We start from the raw sequence: 22,879 nt of genomic DNA on the forward strand, positions 1-22,879 counted from the left end.
GTCTGCTTTCTGCTCAGGACAGGCAGAGAAACCTACATCCCACTGCTGCCCAGACACAGAATAATCCTCACTGCCTTTGCTGCTCCTCTGCAACAGCAATCTGCAGTTTTGAACAGAGAGGTCCCTCCACTGAGGGGATTTCATAGATTTTCTCTGTCATTGCAATTTACTCAGACTGCCCTTATGTTCTGAAATGTTGGAATTTCCATGTACACCATGGCCCAAATACTTTGGAAAGGTCCCATCTTCCCTGCTCAGCAGACAAAGCTGTGGTTTTAATGTTCTCAGCTGCCTTTTGCTTTCCTTTGCCTCCTTCCTATGCTTCCCCACCGTCTTTTCAAAGCTGTGCCTTTCCCAATCTGTTCTACTGCAGTGAGGCTGCAGCACTTCCAGGCTTCTCCTGGAGATTGAGTTACCCAGCTCCTTTCCCACTACTCTCATCTGAATTCCAGCTGCAGCAGGGATGTGCATGTTGAGCACGATGGTGGGAATTAATTGCCAGTATAGTGCCAGGAGCCAGAGGTGTTGGAGCTCCTCGCTGGGCACTGCAGATGTCCCTGAAGCATCTTTACAGCAAAGCTTGGTCTGTGATAACTTGTCAGCTCTCCTGCTGACATAACTTCCCATGTTACCCTTTCCTAAGTTTCCTCTTGCTGGATTGATATTTACTTTGCCTGCAATTCCCCCAGGTTTCTCTTTATTAAATTTTGCTTTCCACCCGTGTGCTTTGTGCCTTTTGCTTTTCTGTGCTTGTGATTCTGCTGTCTGTTGCTTTGCAATAATTTGCAGCTCTCACCAATTCTAACTAATCCTCCCAAGTATCAAATCTCATTACTCTCTGCTTGTTTCTTCTTCTGAATCATTGATGAGGGTGTTAAAATACAGCAACTCCAGACACCTATCCCTGTGCCATTGTATTATACCATCACTCTCTAGTTTGCTGTATTGTCAGCTATCATTTTGTTCTGGTCGTCCAGCCAACTTTGAAATGAGAATGTTCCTTCCAAGCCTGATTTACATTAATTTATCACAGAGGAATTTCATCAGTGTGTCAAGTGTTTCATTGCAATCCAAATCTGGTTGGTTTTGCTCTCCTGCAACTGTGCCCTCTAGTGCTTTCTTTGGCTTGGATCCTTTCAGAATAAAAACATTCAGAATAAAAACATATCTGTGATACTGCCAGGCAACACTTGTTGCTCACTGCTCAGGGGGTTTTGGCCTTCTGAATTCCTGGTGGTACAAAACACTGTGTGTAATCAGTGTTTCGTTTCTCTGCTAAAACCCAGAGAGTCTTTTCATAGTGACAAAGTTCATCTACTACAATTATCAGGTACAGGGTATTATTTCTTGAGCACAACCTACCACAGGAGTAATATTTTCAAGGAAGCATGGGAGCAGAGGAAAACATGGATTTCAGATGGCTGTTTGGTTTTCATCTTGTTCAGCTGCAAACCCTTAGGTGCATTCCTTGCTGTTTCAGGTAGCAATGTAGGAAAAGCTGGGGTGGAAATGGAGAAAGGCAGGCTGGAAAGCAGCTTCTAAGTATACAAAGCTGGTAAATAGATGTAAATTAAGAAAAGTTTCCCCTTTGCAGCTCACAGCTCAGTTTTGGTTGAAGGGTTTCCTGGTGCTGCTGGTGTCACTTTGTGCATTGCAGCTGGCTGTAGCAAGCCAGTCCCTTCTCATTCTGCTGCTGCTGAACTTGACAGCAGCTGATCTGATGGGAGTGCCCATGCTGTCAGCAAATTCTTCCTGCTGCCCTGGGGAAGCGCCAGCCTCCCCCGGGGCTGCAATCTTTATCAGAAGAGTCTTTATTTCTGGATAGACACGCAGTGCATCAGTGGTATCAGAGTTAACACTGCACCCAGAATCATCACATTTTTGGTGGCAGCTGTCCCCGCTGAGTGACACAGAACTCTTTTAACTGGGCATCACTTTGTCCCCTGGTAGGGACTAATAAATGACATCGTTTTTGAAGTGGAAGGGGAATTGGGTAATGTTTGTTTTTTGTTCTGGTGTGAGAAAATGTGATGTGTTTTTCACAGCCAGCAATAAAAAACACCCTCAGGCCTTATTTTCCTAGTTAGCAAGAAGACTGTGTATAATAAAAACACTGACAGGTGCCTTCGTATTCAGCATGCTGACACACCATGCAGAGCACTCAAGCTGCCTTGAAACTCATGGAACATGTTAAAACATTAAAAAAAATTATACCAAATAATTGGACAATTACGAATTCCTGAGAACATCCTTCATTTTACCAGCAGAAAATTACACCCTTAACTGCAAAGGTGATTTTGATAAAATCAACACTCTGGGCTATGAATTTATCAAGCAAGCAAAGGTTGATTACCATTACTTGATAAAAGCATCAAATTGTCAATAATAATGTATTATCAGCATGAAAACCTCTTGCTCTCTCTACTTAACAAATCATCTTATCTATTTGTGCAACAATTGCAGCATACAAGTTAAAATAGTAGTCTTGATTTCACCATCAGTTAAATGGAGGGAAAAAAACAATATTACTGTGAAGAGTTGAAAAGCTGTTTTGTAATTTTCATATTGCCTTGGGACCTATGGAAGGAACTGCTCTCTTGCAGGAAAAGCACAGCACCTTTTTCTTCAGCTGGTCTAGGCCATATGTTTAATTTCTAATTAAAGCATGACCTTGAAATGAGGATGGCTGCCACCTCATCATTAGCTGCATGAAGTGTTCCCCCTGACTTCCCTAGGTTCATCAATGCCATGATTTATTCCATCCTTTCATATTTCTCGATGGCAAACAAGTTTCCCTCAAGCTGAAAACATTTTTTTCTTGTCCTCTACTTCCCCATTCCTAAATGTAACTCCCTCCACAGTAAAATGGATATAATCCATGGTGTTTTACTAGGCAATGTATAACCACAGACTCATGGGATCACTGAGGTTCTAAGATCCTCAAGGATCATTGAGGCCCCCTAAGATCCTCAATTCAAGCTGTTAAACCAGCATAGCCAAGCCCACTACTAAACCATGTCCTGGATCACCATGTTTATACAGTTTTTAAATCCCTGCAGGAAAGGTAACCCTGCCACTTGGCAGCCTGTCACAAGGTGAAAGGCAGGTAGTGAATGAAAAAAACCCACTTGTAGTAGAGCAGAGGCCTTGTGATCAGAGACAATGTACCATTTTTATTTATGGCACATTTTATGTGTTTTACTTCCCCCAATTTTAGATTTGCTTGAGGTCGAGTACTCGCTCTGCATCACTCAAACATGAACAAAACAGATAAGAATCTTCCTCATCATTAAGGAATATGAAATCAGTGACAGTGGGCAGATGCTACTGAAATGCTGGCATTTAGAGTAGAGACTGCTGGAGCTGGGGCCTTCTGATCCCAAACCCAGCAGGGCCCAGATTCACGGTGCCAGCCAGAGGCACATCACCTCTCCAAACTGATTCCAAAGGGCTGGAATGAGGGGCTCAAAACCCACCCACAGAGCCTGGGGACACCACAGAATCCCTCACAGCAAATCTGCTTGGAGCTGCCAGGACTGAGCCTTGCAGCTGACACAGGGCCCCAGAGCACCTGGAGCACAGCCCAGGGAAATGCTGCAGCTGCAATCTCCCTCTGCAGGAAGAAGGACAACCTCTGCCTCTCCTCAGCTGCCATCCCTCTGACATCAGCTCTGCCGCCCTCTACCTGAGCAGAAACACAATGAAAAAATTTCCTCAACAAACCATCCCTTGTAAAAGTGGGCAAGATCATTCTCATAACTCATTAGGTCTCCAGGCCTCGAAATGTACTGGGAGCTGTGACAGGACTGCAGGAGGGACATTGACCTCCTGCCATGTTGGGTGCAGGGAAAACTTGGGGCTCAATATGAGTCATCAGCAAGTTCTGTTTATTGAAGAGAGCATCAGACACTTATACAGCAAGTAATAACCTTATGAATATTTTGTAAGCCAAGCGATCTATTGGTTAAACTATACCATCAACTCTTCCTCATTCTTTTGGGCCTACATTCTCTATTTCCCACGTCTCTCTGTCCACTTGTTATCACACCCAGCTAGGCCCAAGGACACACCATCTTGCAGGTGCAGGACTTGGCATTAGCCACGGCCTTGTACTTTTCCAGTCTCTAGTCAGCGAAATTCCTAACACTGCCACAATTACAGAAACTGCTGAATGGTTACAGAATTGCCCCAACATCTTCTGCAAACTCCTGGAAATTCTTGACCATGGCTCTGCCTGGGTCAATCCCCATTCAATGTCACTACCAACCATCTGAGTCCACCAATATTCCCTGCCTCCCACTGCTTTCAGCAGGAAAATTGAGTGAAGCTGGCCTGATCTTCCGTGTTCACAACTGGGCCCCACTCTCTGGTCACACTCCTGGCTTGAGTCCATACCCAGCAGAGCCTGTGCTGGACAAGAGAGCAAACCAGAAAAGTCAGAGATGCAGATGGGGAAGAAAAACCTCAAACTGACATTTGAAATAAGCACTCACTCAATAAGAAAATGGATTACACGCCCACAGCTCCACATTTCTGCAGGAGAGAAGAAGGGAAAAAGGAGTGCAAAGAGCAGGAGGGATTGTGCTCACTCAGCTCATTATCATGCTTGGAGCTCCATCTCGTGGGTGCTGGCCACCAGCAGCACTGGCCACTGGCCAGGGGGCCTGGAGGCCACCAAATCTCTTGGGCATCTGGGCTCTCAGAGCCATGGACACGCTTTCTGGTGGCCTTTGAGTTAGTACTTTTTAGTGGCATCCACTTTGCATTTCTCAGCATTAATCTCTCTTATGTCCCTGTTGGAGTCACTAATGGGCAAAGCTGCTGCTCGTCTGGCAGCGCTGTCTGTGAGCTCCTCCTGTTTTGCCATGGCTCAGGGCTGCTTTGTCTCAGCACAGCAGTGAATGGGAAAACATTTGTCATCTTTGAGCTGAGACGTTGCTCTGATCCTTCCGGATGCACCGGGTCAGACTCAGACCTTCCCAAGATTTCCATTCTTCGTATGTCAGCTCTGAAATAGTCCACCCTAAATGTCATGGTGCTGTAGCACATCACCTACAGCCTTTTCTTCAGAGAGAACCAGGACAAAGCCATGAGAGACTTGGATGGAGCCTCTGTCAGGTGTGTGCATCAAGAATAACGATGGGGCAGAGGTCACTGGAAAGCTGCTGGAGAAACACAGTGTGTCATGGACTGCCCAATGCACATTTCCTGCAAAGGAAATCTCTCAATAAAAGGTGTTGTAAAAATCTGAGTTGATGTTCAAGGCAGTAACATAACAGTAGGGGTGAGCATTATGGATAAAGTGAAGAAACCCTACCCTGGGAAACAAAAGGTGTAATTTAATCCTCTGGACGGTGAATATTCTTGAAGTACAGCCAAGCTAAAATGGCTTAGTTCTTTAAGGATCATTTCAACACATCCATGCTAAACTATTTACAGAAGAAAAAAGAATCTAAAAAAAAAATAAAAGCCATCCCTTTACAGCACCAATAAATGTGCAGAAGCTAAAGTTTTCTAATTAAAACTGAAGTTAATGGCAAACACCTAGGAAAGATTCAGCTGGCAGCATCTGGCAACACTTCCCTGGGTGAAATAGTCCTTGGAGAAGATGCTGGAGCAAAGCTCACACATTAAAGCTCACATACTCCCCAAAAGCAGAGCTCTCATTTTACCACATCACAGAGATGTGTCTGGCTGACAACCAAGCCCTAAAGAAAGTAGCCACCTAGACCCTTTCCAAAATATTCTTCATTATCAGCTGTGCATGCAGTCAGCTTCATTTCTCATTGTCCATTGCCCTTGAAGCCCTGGCCTGGCTCCCTGCACTCACCTGTGCCTTGACCAGCACTGTGCCAGGCCCACATCTTGAGGAGCTGGAAGGATCAGAGCAACGTCTCAGCTCAAAGATGACAAATGTTTTCCCATTCACTGCTGTGCTGAGACAAAGCAGCCCTGAGCCATGGCAAAACAGGAGGAGCTCACAGACAGCGCTGCCAGACGAGCAGCAGCTTTGCCCATTAGTGACTCCAACAGGGACATGAGAGATTAATGCTGAGAAATGCAAAGTGGATGCCACTAAAAAGTACTAACTCAAAGGCCACCAGAAAGCGTGTCCATGGCTCTGAGAGCCCAGATGCCCAAGAGATTTGGTGGCCTCCAGGCCCCCTGGCCAGTGGCCAGTGCTGCTGGTGGCCAGCACCCACGAGATGGAGCTCCAAGCATGATAATGAGCTGAGTGAGCACAATCCCTCCTGCTCTTTGCACTCCTTTTTCCCTTCTTCTCTCCTGCAGAAATGTGGAGCTGTGGGCGTGTAATCCATTTTCTTATTGAGTGAGTGCTTATTTCAAATGTCAGTTTGAGGTTTTTCTTCCCCATCTGCATCTCTGACTTTTCTGGTTTGCTCTCTTGTCCAGCACAGGCTCTGCTGGGTATGGACTCAAGCCAGGAGTGTGACCAGAGAGTGGGGCCCAGTTGTGAACACGGAAGATCAGGCCAGCTTCACTCAATTTTCCTGCTGAAAGCAGTGGGAGGCAGGGAATATTGGTGGACTCAGATAGTTGGTAGTGACATTGAATGGGGATTGACCCAGGCAGAGCCATGGTCAAGAATTTCCAGGAGTTTGCAGAAGATGTTGGGGCAATTCTGTAACCATTCAGCAGTTTCTGTAATTGTGGCAGGAGGTCAATGTCCCTCCTGCAGTCCTGTCACAGCTCCCAGTACATTTCGAGGCCTGGAGACCAAATGAGTGATGAGAATGATCTTGCCCACTTTTACAAGGGATGGTTTGTTGAGGAAATTTTTTCATTGTGTTTCTGCTCAGGTAGAGGGCGGCAGAGCTGATGTCAGAGGGATGGCAGCTGAGGAGAGGCAGAGGTTGTCCTTCTTCCTGCAGAGGGAGATAGCAGCTGCAGCATTTCCCTGGGCTGTGCTCCAGGTGCTCTGGGGCCCTGTGTCAGCTGCAAGGCTCAGTCCTGGCAGCTCCAAGCAGATTTGCTGTGAGGGATTCTATGGTGTCCCCAGGCTCTGTGGGTGGGTTTTGAGCCCCTCATCCCAGCCCTTTGGAATCTCTGTAGCTGATCCTCAGGGACCTCATTCAGGCTCTGCTGAAGAATGGCTTTTGATGCACCAAGCATGAACCTGGATAGTTTTGGAGGAGTTCAGGCATCACCCCAAAGCAAGCTCACTGTAGATGTGCAGCACCAAGTGGAACATTTTGGGGAGCAAAATGTAGCCTCTTATTCCCCAGAGATGCTCAAACCAAATTACAAGACTAAGGAGAGGCATGAGCATCTGGTTACACCCAAAAAAAAATCAGCTGTGAGACTCTGGAGAAGGAAGGCAAGAAAGCAGAAGATCACTTATTAGAAACACTCATGTTTTCTAAAGCTATGCTTTTATCCTACAGGAGATAGATATCTCGAGTCAGAGAGACATTAATTATTTTCTGACAAAAACTTCTACCATTTTATTACAACTTAAAAAACTGCATCCTGAATTTCAGCAGTGTGCAGTGATGTTTAAGTTGCTTTTTTGCAGCTGAAAATCTGGCTGATGAGATCAAACCCAAAGACATCTTCTCCCATACCAGCACCTGTGACAGTGATGACAGCACGCAGGGCATGATTTATAGCAAGGAGAACAGCTCCTTTCCCAGGGAAATTCAAGTCAGGGTTAAATGTCTCTAAAATCCTTGGCTGCAACAGAAGTTTAATTCCCAAAAGCAACAGAGAATAACAGGTTTATTAAGTAAGAGGTTTTGCTCTCAGCCGCGGGATTTAAGGCTAAAAACCCTCCAGCGTTTTTTGCTTGGTGTAACAACCCTGAAATCTCCAAACTCTCTGTTCCAATTCTCCCCCTGTGGTTCATTGTGCAATGTCCATGCCTCAGGAGCTGATGGATGGAGAGTAAACTGCTGAATGCTTCAAAACTCAGCTTCCTAGAATCAGTCCCAATTTGTCCAATTTATAACTACCATGCTTTCATGAGGATTTCTCTTCCCACTGGCTAACTGGCTCAGAACAAAACAAACCATCATTATTCCTGCAGAATTCAGAGTGGCCTCTGGAAGAAAATTATTTTCTCTGGCATGTTTTCTTTCTACAGGATGTCCATGATAGTCAAGGCATGTGATTGCTGGGCTCCAGAGTAATGGTGAGCTGCCACAAACAGATCTGCTGCCTTCCACATCCTCAGTAGCTGGGTCTTGCTGTGGAAACAAAATCTCATCTATTTTGTATGCAAGAGTGGCTGGGAAGTTGCTCTTTATTTTATTCTTCCTTATTTGCACCTTTGCTTAATGGTGGCATTTTTTATTTCTCTCCATGCATAGAAAACTTCGATAAGCTTCTAATTCTTCTTACTTATGAACTTCAGGCAATCTCCAGGACGTTAGCAGGCAATTAAAAAAGGGATTTAGAGACTGCAGCAAGTAGGAGTGGGCAAAAAGGAGCACGGTATGGCTGTGTCCTCTCTACTCTGTGCTTCTGTCTTCCCAAAGAGACTCTCTCCAGGACCAGGTCAACATCCACAAATCAGTGGAACAGAAAATCAGGAGCCTAATTAATGCTCTCCCTATTAATGCTGATGAGGAAAACAAACAAGATGAAACAAGGCTGAGGAAAAGAAGAACCAAAGGCCTGGTTGATGTGTTCCTAGGAGCTGTGATTGCAGTTTTGGCAGCTCAAAGAGTTAAAGTTTTAGCCCAGTTTTCTTGCTCCCTTTTCACCTGGACAAAAGGGCTTAAGAGGAGGCACTGGACTTCAAGTGTGTGTAGGAGAATCCAAACACAGGCATAATCTGCCGGTTTGTGAAAATGAAGAAATTGACAGCTTTGAAGCACTCAGTTAATTAAATTAACTTCAGTTAATTTCCCTGCTGCAATAATCAGTTCCATGACTGAACAGCAGAATGCTGTTAACAAACCAAAGTCCTGGCTTTGTGGATATTTAAAAATAGGTGCAGCCAGAAACTCCTTTTCAGAAATGATGGACAAGCTGAATGTAAAAATGTTCCATTAGTCAGTTCCACAAGCCCACAACAAGTGCACCACTGATCTGGAGAAAAAGTCCTTGTCTGGAGTGTGGATTGTGTGATAGACTGTCCAGTATGAAAATCATACTTGCAGAAGGCAATATTTGAATTTGCAAGAAGGCTTCATGCTGCACAGATAGAACACCACTCCCTACACCTACAACTTGCAGAATTCAAATGGAATTTCAGTAAGATGAAAAAAAGAAGTTGACAAAGCCCAGAGCCTGTGAGAGCAATTAAATATTCTTCAGCAAAGATTCATCACACATGAGAGGTTTGACAGTGTAGGAGAATTAAATAATGCATTACACTGGAAGCATCAGGTACAATCACTTTTGAATGAACAGGAGTAACAGCCACAGGAGTCAAACAAAAAACTAGAATTGCACTCCAGTGAAGAAGCAGATAAAAGCCAAGCCTTGTATGAAACTTTAAATGATGACACAGAGAGCATGGCCATGGACTGGACCTGACGACTTCTTTTCACCAAAGGAAATAGAAGACAACTGTGAGAAAGTCTGCATTTTATAACTCAATCTTTATTTCACATATCCAAGCTTAAATCTTACTTGTGTGTGATTTGTCCATGGAGTTAGTTTGTTGTCTTACTCTCTACTTTTATTATTAGTTTGAAATCACAAATTAGTTTTGTGATTTCAAACTAATTAAACTAGTTTTGAAATCACAACCTTGTGCACTAAAATCTCTTGGAAATAACTATGAAAAAATGAAACAACACACAAGACACCCTCCATCCCCCCCTTACTTCATTTGGCACGGTATCTTTAAAACTGCATGACATAGAATTAACAAAATTATGGCTGAAAGCCATTTGCAGAGATCAGGTCACAAGCAAGAAATGAAGTTTTGAGAGTTATCCCAGAGAGTGTGGAATGTTGTGGAGTTTTTATCTCTTGCAATTAAAACCTTCAGTCTTGAAGCATATATCCTGGGTCTCCTGATGGATGTGTGCCGTAAGACAAAACCTAAAAAAAGCTCAGGATACCATAGCTGGTGCCAGCAAATAGTTAAATCATCTGCACTCTGAGTGTGCAGACAGACAATTTAACAGCAGCTTCAAAAACGGAGCTGCAGAAAACACATCAGTGCTCAGAGAAGGAGGAAGCGCTTTCCCAGGATACTGTAGAGTGGGTTTTATTCAGTTGGTGTTTGACACACCTGGGGCTCGAAATCTCTCTGCTTGAGAGGTTTCACAAGAGCCTTTCCCTAACCCTAAGTCCCTCCTCATGGAGGGAGATGTGCTTCCGTGATCCAGAGAGCCCCTGCTCTGAATTCTGTCCACAGACATTCAGAACTTTCTGCCTGTTTGTTCCTCCCCATAACCTGGCCGCTGCCCCGGGGACACGCACATCAGCCCGGCTGTGGTGTCAGTCGGTCCTTTTGACTCTCCGCAGTTACGTTTTACCGTCGGGAGCCCTTTTGAAGCCTTTAGACATTTCTGGAGGCGGCAGAGAGCGGCGGGAGCCCCGCGCTGGGTTCGGGGCGCTGTGACATCACCCCGCGTATCCAGGCGGCCGCGGAATTCCCGTCCGGGGCTCCGCCTGGCCCCTGGACTTCCTGCGGCAGTCCCAGCTTGGCACGCTGGAGGGCGAGCACCATCGGGACAGCTGCAGAACTCCGGTGAGTTTCTGTGGGCTCACTGCGGGTTTGTTATAGGTCGGGGCTTTTGCCGGGTTTAAGTTGGCGCCCCTTAAGATCACGGTTGGGTTTATCCTCGAGTGTTCTTCATCACCTTCAAACGTCGCGGGACCTTCCAATGCCGTCCTGTTCCACCCTCTGCCATGGGCAGGGATCCATTCCGCTGTCCCAGGCTGCTGCTCCAAGCCCTGTCCAGCCTGACCTGGGACACCCCCAGGGACGGGGCAGCCACGGCTGCTCTGGGCACGCCGTGCCAGGGTCTCAGCACCCTCACTGAGGAGAATTTATTCCTCACATCTAAATCAGGGGCCTGTTGGGAAGTATTCAGCATCTATTCGGAAGTTTGCAAGAATAAACTGACACAAGTTTTTAGTGACACATCAAACGTAATTCCCCAAGCAAAAACTTCCTCTGCTGTTTTGGTTAATTTTGGAGCTCCCACAAGCTGCTCCATGGCACTGGAATTTTTTTTTTCCTAAGTGAAATAGCACATTTTTTTCATTTATCCTTTGTATGCTAGTAAGCTATCGATACATATTTTAACAGAGGAATGTTGCATATTCAAAATCTTTAGCATTCTCAGGTGACACTCTTCAGATTTGGTTTTTTCTTTTCCACTATGTGACTTCCGAGTAATTTAAAGAAGTTTTAAAACTTCAGAATGACGTGGATGTGACAGAAAACATTTTGATTCTGTTATGAGACTACAAATTTTTTTCCCATTCATTATGAGATTTTGGTGTAAGTTGCAATAATAAAAAGAACAATGTTATGAAAAACTAATTTGTTAGTTTTCAGGGCTACGTCTTAAAGCAAAAATTCTGCACAAATTGTGAAAGACTTAGCAGCCTTTAACATAGCAAGTGTTCTATTAGGCAGGCAACCTTGGATATCTGATCTACTTGAAAAATCACAGTACCTTCATTTATCTCCCTTAGAATTGTGTAGAATTGTTTTGAAGAGAAGCAGAGAGTTTGTAATCTGCTTAGGAGGAATGTAGCTCAATCTACGCAAAGATAATATTTTTGTATTGGTGTTCTGAAAACTCTGACAGTGGATATCGTGCTATATATACATATTTATTTCTCTACAATAGTCAGGCTTAGAAGAATAGCAGTACAATTCCATTTCCTAAAGCTGATGTCAAATTGCAGTTGTGGTAATTGTTCATGTGACATGGTAGTATGAGTGGTTTAAAAAATCAATATTTTAGTAGGCTGACAAATAAAGCAAAGCATGTCTCTGCTAGATGCCTTGATAGTTTAATGATATAGAAGAAGCTAATCTTTGAAGCTCATCGAGTAAAAGTCTACATGGTTAACTGTGTTCTTAATCCTCCACAGTTTATAGACTTTAAAAAACCACAGTTTGGAAACCATGAGTTCAGCCCCTTCAGACAATGTCGCTTCCAGTCAACCTATTAGGTAAGGTCCAGTTCTGGATTTTTTAAGCCTAGCAGTTTAATTCCTGCTTTTTTGGCTTGTTTATTTTCTGAATGCCTGAAATGATACAATTCAGGTTGAGTAAGAACCAGATATGGTGTGATAGATGCAAACTGTCATAGAGTCATCAGGAGGTAGAGACAGTTTCTGCCAGCAAGCAGGAACACTGCCCAGGAGGCGCAGGAGGATTTTCCAAATTAATTGGGGTGGTAGAGGTTGGCTTTAAATCTTATCATGACCCCTGTGTTTTATAACCTGATAAGAGTTTGATCTTTGGCACAAGCAATTTGTCTCTCTTTAGTCTGTACAAAACTGCCAGTTCTATGGGAACTGCAAAATTTCACAAATACAGAGTTGGTTAGAAAATCAGACTGCAGTCTGCTCCCTTAGCTGCAGAAGTTTAGCAAAATTACACTCCTAGGTAGTAAATGAAAGAACATTCCTCTCAATTGCAAAACTACTCTGCATTTTCTGCCAGCTGTGGAATTGAACCTATTGAAAAGTTGCTTTTCTGCAATGGTCAATGCTGACTGTAAGCAGTGGGCTTGTGAAGTGAAAACTGAGAATTTAGGTTTTGAGCTACAAAATACCTTCTGCGATGTAGAACTCAGGAGCTATTTCACCTGCTCATATGCTTTATTGAAAGCTCTTAAATTCCTGTTAAAAATGATGTCTTAATAAAAATGGTATCTTATTAAAAGCTGTAGTTGGTAAAAAATGTATTTCAGCTCAAAATCAAGAGTTGATGAACTACTAAGATATGAAAATGGAAGTAGAAAACATTCTCTGAATTTTGTTAGGCTGCAAATTGTGCATATTTTGAAACCTTCTAGGGACTTTGTGTGGTTTTGCCTTTGGCTGAATCTTCTGACAGCTTTGTGGTTGTAACACTTGTAGCTGTTAAATGAAGATGGGAGGAAAAATCTCCTAGAAGTGGTAGTAGAAAGTTTTCATAAAGTACTGCACTTGCTGGTCATGCTGTGACAATTAAAGAAAGTATCACAGAAACAAAAATCCTTAATGCTAGTTTCCATTTTATTTGAAAATGTATAAGCAGTCAACCAAAATGAAGGGGGCAACATAAGCAATAGTTCAACAGTTCTGACACTGGTTGGCTGGGGGATTTTTTGTTCATTTGTTTGTTTTCATTGGTTTGGGGGTTTTTTTTGGTTGCTGGTTTTGGTTTCTTGGGAGTGTTTTTTGGTTTTTTGTTGTTGTTGCTGTTCTATACTAAGAAAAAAACTTAGGGTTTTCTGATATATATCTTTAAGTTTCCACCAATTGCATTGCGATTTCATAAGCTGTGCATAAAATGCTATTTCAAAAAGAGTCTAATGCTTTTTTTGCCAGTACTTAATATTATGTTCTCTGTTTGAATGCTCCAATACATATTTTTGATTTCCATGGCATCCTTAATTTGTTAATCCTTGTGGTATCACATAATTTGTGCATGGCATGGTTTTGGGGTTTTTTTAATTCTCCCCTATAGCCCCCCCACAGATTCAGTTAAGCAGAATAGTTTATTGGATAGTTAGTTTCTCCTCTAAGTTTTAATTTGCCTATCCATTCTGATTTTTTCTTGGTGGATATTTCATAGGAGAGCTGAAAGAAACAGATTTCTTTAGCTCTGACTGCCACACAAACCAATGTAATTTAATGAAAGCGTTAAAGGTTTTTACAAAAAGTCATTTTTCTCTTGCTTCCATTCTGTGTGGTCTCCATGAAAATAATATTACATCTCACCAGGTTTAAATAAGGTAAATTACTCCCCTGCTGCCTACACACCACATAAATGGTTACCCTTTCCATAACCCTTTTTCTTGGACCAAGTCTTGCCCAGTTTTCAGTTTGGGTTTCATTTTTCCCCCTTGGTGCTGTCTGGCTTTTAGTTATTTTCAGCTGAGACTGGTACTTTATTCATCATCTCTGAATGATATTACTTGCCTTTATTTCTTCTGTGTTTTCCCCAGAAAGAGAGAAAAAAGGGCCACTCAAACCTATTACATGATGTCCACAAACAAGATTTTATTCAGCTTACAGATGCTCTAGCTGCTTGGGTTCTACTTATTTCCAAATCTTCTTACTACAGGAGCTGAGTTGCACTAAAAATAGTGATTTTAATTGTTGTTGATCTCTTGCTCTTTGATTCATGTTGCTTGCTTTGGGTATGGCTTTGGTAGTAAGTACTGAACACTAATAATGCAGTGCATGCAGGTTTTGATGATTATTGTCTCTACATTTATTAAATATATAAAATGTGTTAAGAAGACGGCACCTTATGGAACAATTTCTGATGACATCTAGCTGTTCTGATCTGACAGATAATGTCTGTCTTGTTTTTAAATGGGAAAATAGTTACTATTTCTTCAATTATAAAATATTTATGGTCTGCAGTTAAAATTGAAATTTCCTTCTTTAAGAATAGTAATGTCTTTAAAGGCAAGATTTAATCTAAGTTACAGATCCCCTTATTGATAGTATTTGTGTCTCTTTGGCCAGACAAAAAAAAAATACAGAAAAATATGTCATTAGGTAAGTTTTTGGTCATGAAAAATGTTAACTGTACACAAATCTAGGGGTAAAGTGGTGACTTTTTATTTAGAAAGATCTAATATTTAAATGGCAGTACAGTATTACTTCTGTAAAAAATACTTCATGCAGACAAAGGTATTTTAGTATTTACATTTCTGCATTATATGATACTAGTTTAGTGCTTAATTTAATCATGTTTCTTTTATCAGTGTATTTCACATTTACTGCCCATAAACTCTTGCACTTTTGTCTGGATAAAATAATTGTTGCGGTCTTACGTATTTAAAAGAATGTGAACACTGATATTCAAGAACTGAAAGAACTGAAAAGTTTTCCAGTTTGAAGTTATAATAATTTCACTTTAAATTATTTAACTGGTTAATAAATAGGTTTTTTATGTAACTATTTATATGTATATGCATACATATACATATGTATCTATATATATTTATGTGTGTATGTATATGTATAAATTTATATATCATATGTATAAATTTTTCACTTTCTATATAGAAACTTGGTGTTGACTCTTTTGTTATTGCTTGTGGTGCTTGAGGGCTGATTCTGCTAATTGCCAAGTAGATTTTGTTTTAAGTAAAATAGTAGTGGAGATTATGATGAAACAGGGTAGTTTGGAGGACTAAGCCTTCAATTTGTGTCGTGTCTGTGATCAGGTGCATGTCTGTGGTTTGAATGTATGTATCTCAGAAGACAAAGTTTAAAAAGAAAGGGTTTTCCCACATCTGTGCATTTGTTTTGTGACAGAGATGGTTTTGAGATGGTAACTAATGTTAAAAAATGAGACTTTTTGTGGAGACAAAAAGCTTGCAGTTGTTTTAACTCACATAATTGGAATTACATTTCTAAGCCTCCTGGAAGTTAATTATCAAAAATTATGGAAGTTCATTATTGGAAACTAATATACTGAAAAATAATAATGAATATGTTATGCTTAAATCAACTTTATTAATCCAAAGTGAATCTCTCTTTTAAGTTCCTGCTGCCACATCTCTCATATCTTGCACAATAAGCAATTCTATATAATCCTTTCTTCAAAGAGCAATAGCAAGATGAAAACTGCACAAAATAATTTTACTTATGTGAAGGTTTAAAACTCTGGACCCATGATTGTGGAATGGAAATAAAGAAGCATTAAAACTTCAAAGGAATGCTCATGTTTTTTCAAAACACATTTTTCAGCTCAGATAATCAGTTACAAGAGGTACCATTGCATCAGGATTTCAATAAAATGGAAATGGACACTGTTGAAGATCTGAGAAGAAAACTCGAAAGTCTGGAGAAAACAAATTTGGAATTAAACAATCAACGCTTTAAAGAGGTAAGGAGATTTTTTGTTTGTTTGCTTTATTTTACCCTTAGAATAAATGTAATTTATTCTACGGGTAAAAATAAAATTAATTTCCTTAAATGCAATTTGCTTCCTTGAAATAATCCTCTCATCAGGTGAGTAAAAATCACATTCAGAAGTTGGAAAAGAACAAAGTAGCACTGTACAGATATCTCATGCCTGTCCCTAGGAACTGATATCACTTTTAGTGTCATTGCTAAGAGCTGAAGGTGTGTGCAAGAAACCTGAGCAGTACACAACAGTACAACCATGCAGGAGAATATTTTGCACCCCCAGCTTTGGAATTCTCAGCATAAGATGTGGTTTGTTTGTCTGTTTGTCTGAGTATTTTAATCCCAGTAATTCCAGGGGTCCATTTTACAGAATCACCCCACCATTGATGGAGCAATGGGGTCAGGACAAGGGCAAATCCCTGTGTAAGAAGCAGCAATCCTTAAACAAATGGATAGGGAGCAACAAACTTGGTTTATTGGCTGTATTTAATAGGAAAGAGATGAATGAGCATCCACACCAGATGCCCCTAAAAAACTGATAAGAGCAGAATTGTTACTTATATCAGTAATAAAATTCAAACGAAAGAAAATTTTAATGAAGCATTTTCTCACTGCTACTTCATTTAGGTACCAGTTTGCCACAAGAGCATCAGGGAAAACCTTTGTAAGGGGGCTAAATTATTTCCTGTGAATGGGGCATGCATGAAGGATGCTGCTGCTTTGTAGATGTTCTGAAGAAATTCATGTTTTACTTTCCACCTTCTTGAGTTCTAATGGCTTGAATGTGGTTTCCTGGGTCTAGTTTTGGCAGCACTGACTAGACTATCTTTCTTACACCAGATAAGAGTCCTTTTTGAAGCCTTTTCTTTGTTTTGTTTGTTGTGTTTAATAGCATTCTGCTTGACTGCCGAACATCATTGGACTGAAGTTTGTGTTTACATAGTGAGTTCCTAGGTGTCTGATAATCTAATATCCCAACACAACTGCTTTTCTAGTTGCTAAATACAGTTACCATAAAACTGCCTGTGGAATATAATTGTAGCTTTTCTTTTCTTAAGGCAGAGCATGTTTGGAAAAACAGAGAGGTACATTTAAGGTACATGAAAATGATCTAGGAACAGGATCAGTTTGCATAAAAAAAAAAGTATCTAAAATGTGTGGTTTCAAGACTGTATTTAAAAATCAGATGGGATAAGATGGCAGCTGGAATGCAATCTCTGAAATATTTATTTTCTAGATGTCTCGCTATGAAAAAGAAATACTGCAATTAAGGTTGGAACTTGAGAAAAGAGAACTTCTTCATCAAAATCTGGAGAGTGAAATGAAATTTGCTAGAAAAGAAGCTAATTTACAGCTGTATTCTGCAGAGGATGAACTGTGTGATGCAAAAACCAAAGTTATGGAACTTCAAGGTAATTTTCAAAAAAAAAAAAAAAATCATGGCCAGAGGATACACCAGTCCCAAGTCATTAAAAAAGCAGAGATTGCACAAGGTTTTACAGTTACAGCATTCTTTGAAAGTCTCTTATTTTCTTATTTTCCCATGTCTTACTCATCTGCTTCTATAAGCTCATAAGAGTTTACAAAACCCTTGCTGTCTCGTATGAATTAAATATAACCTGCTATGCCTATCAATACCTTTGTTTTCTCTTGCTCCTTACCTTCTGTTATTCCTTCCTTCAGTGTGTACAGAATTGTAATTAAGGAGTCCCTCTCCCCATCCTGCTTATCACTATGTCCAGCAGTTCTTCCTTTTTATTTTCAGGGGGAAAAAATAAAATCAAATCCTGTTTATTTGTTTACACTCTTTCCAAAAAGCTTTGTCTTTCTCCCCAGGAGTTCTCATCGTGCTGCTTTTTTCTTTCACCTTTTCAGATATTTCTAGCTTTTTGTTGCTCATATCTGGCCTCTTCATCTCATCTTTGGTTTTGTTTAGTTTGTGGAAAAGAATGGTTTTACCTGCACATTTTTCCCCTACTAGTTTTGCATTCAGAAACTTAAGTTATTAGTTATTCTCAAGCAGAAAGAGATTTCTCACTCTTAAAAGCTGGGGAGATTTTTTTTGTTTGTTTGCTTGTTTTTTTTTGTTACCTAAGTAAATAAAATACTGTTTAAATTCAGTACAGGAGATGTATTTGGGAATCTTTGGTGTTCACTGAAAAGACTGGAGCACTCCTGAACTTTGTAACCTTACAAGGATGGAAGGAGACTCTGAAACTTGAAAGTGCATTTACACTGCCATATTTTTTAAAAGATAATAAGAATTCTGCACTTTCATTCATTTGGAGAACACACAAATTACAAAAATCTTGGTTGGTTTAAATTTCTCAAGCTGTTTTTTGTTTGGTAGGGGGTTTTTTTGTTAGTTTAGTTTTGTTTTGTTCTGTTCTTTGTTGGTTTTTTTCCCCCGGTTTTGTTTTCATTGTGATAAATGTCAAAGCCAAATAGTTGCAGTGTTGCTTCTCATTTCTTTTTCAGTTTTTAACTTACTGCTTCTTCTTCCTTGTCTCTTGGAGCCTTGCTCACCTCGTGTGGTGTTTTTGACACCATCTCAGCTTAACTTCTTGGACAGAGCACCTCACTTGTGCCCTTTCTTTAGTATCCTCTCCAAACTGTTTTTCTGCTGTTCTTCTTGAGGTTCGATTCCTGACATCTGACAGGTCTTTTCCATCATTGTGTCCACAAATTCTCTGTGTTTTCCCAACATGTCTCTTCTGGTTTTCTCAGCCTTCTCCATCTAGGAAGAAATTTCAGAAGAATGGGATGAATTTGAAGTAAAAATCTATTAGAAAGTGGTGATCACATAAATGCCAACATAGCTAGTTGTACTCAGCAACATAAAAAGAAATCAACATATTTTGACGGAGTTTGTGAAATGAAGCAAAGTTCCTAGTAAAACTGCTTTTAGGAAAAGAGCTCTTCCTTGGGATTTACGCTTTAACAGAGAAGTAGATCCAGTATTTCCCTATCTTGGGGCAACCATTGGGCTGAAGATTTAACTCTCTTGAGCAGCAGTAAATTTCCCCAGAAAAGCTAAGCCTTTGCTCATTAGCCCAACCTGCCTAAGGTTTTCCTAGAATCATTTTCATGTGGCTGGTGTTTGTCTTTATTGATACTTAAAATGAGCTTGAAATTAATTGCTACAGACTGAAGTATCTCATAAATATTTGGAAATAAGCTAGCCAAGTGTTGCAGAAAAATGTAATTAAGTTATTAAGTTCCCTATGCTATAGAGGCCTCACTTGAAAGAGTTGAATTTTTATTCCTTTCCAAAGGGAGAAGAGCTGAAACTTGTAGAAATCTCCAAAGCATTTCTATGTCCTTGTGTGAAAGTTGCTGCAGGAACACAAAATGTGATTGTTTCTCTGTAGTGAAACTGGAAGTGTTACTGTTCCAGTGTTTCACAGGATATCACAATATACAGAGGAACTTATGTTCATTCTACTTTTTTTCTGAACATGCTAATTTTCAGTGCTATTTTTCTTTTTCTTTTTCTCTTTTTTTTTTTTTTTTGTAAACAACAGTAATCAATGACAAACATCAGCAAAAAGCATCAGAGATTGAGAAATTAGTTCAAAGTGATCAGTGGCAGCTTCAAGCAGAGCAACAAAGCTGTGCAGTGGAGAAGGATAACATCCACAGAGTACACCTTGCTGAGCTAGAATTCCTCATTAGAGAAAAAGCTGAAGCAGAAATGGCTTTTCAGGTATGATGTATTAATAGATGGAAAGTTCCATGAGATGCTGGCTGAAAGTTTTTTGGTACAAAGTGTGGGGTGGGTTGGAGGTTTTCTGGTTTAAGGGGGAAAAAAATCCCCCAAATAGCTAAATACTGCAGAATGATACTGAAGATTACAGAAGTAATGAAGTTACAGAATTATGAAGTTATTACACTTAGTGTGTAATGCTGGTTTGGGGCTTTGATGGAAGGTGTTGTGCCTGTTTGTCATGGTAAACACCTAACCCAAATTATCAGTACACAGTGGTAGTGAAAAACAGAGGAGCTTGTGGACAGGACCTGATGTCCTTCTCAAAACAAGCAGAAACATGAAGCCTCACTTTGGGCGCCAAAATATTTGAATATGAATCCCAATATCACCAGGTAGATTGTGCCTGGGCCAGTCTGACCCTTGCTGCTGGGCCAAAGGCGGCTACTGTGGTGTGTCACCCCAGAGACACCTTTAGCTTGCTGGTGGTTGCAGCTGGGCAGCTGAACAAGTCCAGGCTTGTTAGGAACTCCGTTTACCTCAGGAGAGAAGGCTTCAGGCTATGGTGAAGAGAAAGGAGACGGATTCTGGTGGAGGGTTGATATCCAGAGCTTTATTCCATGGTCACAGAGGTCTGAATCTTGGCAACAGCTCCAACAGAATCCTGAGCACATGATCCGATTGCCCTTTTAAGCTCCGGGGGAGGGGAAGGGAAAGGACAGGTGTGCCACCAACCAGGTGGGAGGGGGAGGATCTCAAGGGATGAGGGACACCTAGACAGGCCAATGATCCCCAGGCTTGAAGGGCATCCTTTGAAAGTGACCAACCATAGGCGGCCATGCTGGAATGTTAAGCCTGATTGACAGAACTCACTCAGCAAGGGGGCGAGGGGGAAGGGAGAGAGGTATTGGCACACCTGGGGAAGGGACCCGGAAGTTTAAAACAGGATATTATAACACACTGCAACAGAAACACAAACCAGTTTTTATTCAATGCTGATCCTTGTAAAGCTGGGCAGGATATCGGCGGTGAAGAAGCCCACTTTTATGTAGAGTTTTCCTTTTTAAGTTGCATGGGGCAGCAGGGTAAGCTCTGAGTTCTGGCCAACAGAAGTGGCTGAGTTAATTTGAAGAGGCTCTGGAAGGGTATTGCCTTCTGTTGTGTACAGTGTTTTATAGGAGCTACCTTCAGAGAGTTTAATGCTGCATCAAAAATCAGCATTGAAAAAGTATGCCATGCTCTGTCGAGTGATGTTTGTCCTTGAAACAGGACAAAAGGAGCAGTGTATGGCTCAGGACATTGTGTTGTCTGTCAGTCCCCTGGCAGTGTTCTCTGACAGTGGTTGTAGAGGAAGGGGTTTTGTTGGTAAATGCATTGAAGATACAAAATTGTAGGAAATGTAATTAGCATGAGTAGACTAAGATTGCCATGAATACATCTAGTTAAACAGGCCAGAGTGAGCTGTAGGGTTTCAGTCTTGATGTCACTGAACTCAAAAGTCTTTCAGGACTTTCAAAACTCACTGAAATGAAAATCTGATTCACTGGTAGGTGCCAAACCCTAACCTGCCTCGGTAATAAAAATGTTAAATTTTTCCACTTTGCTTTTGTAGCTGTTCGCCTGCCCATCACCCTAGAGTTATGTTATGGATAGTTATAAAATTACAGGAAATAAAAATTCTTACATCTGGGCTTGACTGCATTGAAAGCTGAATTCATTTAAACTTGTCAGATGAACATCAGAAATGTTTGGGTTTATAAATTATGACTTTGCATACACTGCAGTCTTTTGTGTTGTGTATTTACAGGCCTGGTTTAAATCTCCTTTAGTTATTCTGAGTTACAAAATGAAAGCTAAGGAGATTTAATTGTGGTCTTAATAAGTGCAGAGAAGTGGGATTCTGAGCATGTAGGCAAATCCTTCCCGGAAAAACTGCAGGTCACAAGCCGTAATTCTGAACTTATAAATGGCTGTGAAAATGCTGAGGTAGGCATGGGAGTGGAGTCATGGAGTATTGAAATGCGCCTCTGGAACGAGCACGCAGGAAAAATCACCTTCTCTGCTTTGTGACAGGATCTGTTGGGCGGATCCTGGCCCGGGACCGGAGGGCTTGGATGCGATAGGAAGGGCAATAGCATCGTCTCGTGGTTAGGCAGGAGTCCATAGCCCTTCATGGTCTTTTCCTTCAAAAACCTGGGAGATTGTGTCGTTTAAAAAAAAAACCAAAAAAAAAACCAAAAAAAACCCCCAAAAAACAAAAAAAAGAAAAAAGAAAAAAACCCAAAGCAAACAAACAAACAAAAAAAACCCCCAAAAAACAGAACCAAAAAACCCAAACAGCTGTGTTTTTCATGAGCAAATATTATGGGGATAGTATTCAACAGTCATATTGCCGCCGAAAAGTTCAGAAATTCTTCAGAACTCTGAAATCCTGCAGCTCATTCTGACTTGTTTAATGAGCTTGATATACTCACGACAATTTTAGTTTGCTAATGCGAATTATATCTCCAGTAGAAAATGTTTTTAAATTTTTTGTAGTATTTCACAGCAATCTATCTGCTACTTATTTCACATTCCCCAGTTCAAATTTGTTAATATTAGGAAGATAAACCTGATATTTCTCTATCTTTCTAGGTATAGAGTAGAAATGTTAGGAAATGTAGAAAACAGTTAATTTTTGTTTATTTATTTATTTATTTATCTTGCATTCTAAAGGGAAGAAAACTGTCTTGCTGGACATTCAAACCTAGAGGATTACCTTAAATTTAAATGAAATTCATATGGACAATGGGGATCCTGTAGCAGTGATTTCGTGGAGCTGCAGTGTCCAGTAATTGAAGTAATGCTTCCAGCCTGCAGCTTAGTTCAATTTCTGTATGCAGAAATTGAGTGGAGACCAGATTATTTTATTCTACTGAGGACTTCATATTTCACAAGTTTTTAAAGTAATTCAGTTTCTAGATAGTAGCAAATCCTTTTCAGAATACCAGAAATCAAAATTATTTAGTCTGTGGGACTAGCTGTTTCTAAAAAACATCTGATTTGAAGTTTGAGCAATCAAAATCATAACAAAAATGTCCCCTGTTTGGGGACAAAAGTTCACCCAATGCACTCCGTTTCATTGCCACGGAGCTGGGAGACAGAAGA

This window comes from Melozone crissalis, unplaced genomic scaffold (assembly GCF_028551555.1).
Source record: "Melozone crissalis strain CALT ecotype California unplaced genomic scaffold, PUWL_Pcris_2 ptg000005l_1, whole genome shotgun sequence".
NCBI classification, from domain to species: domain Eukaryota; kingdom Metazoa; phylum Chordata; class Aves; order Passeriformes; family Passerellidae; genus Melozone; species Melozone crissalis.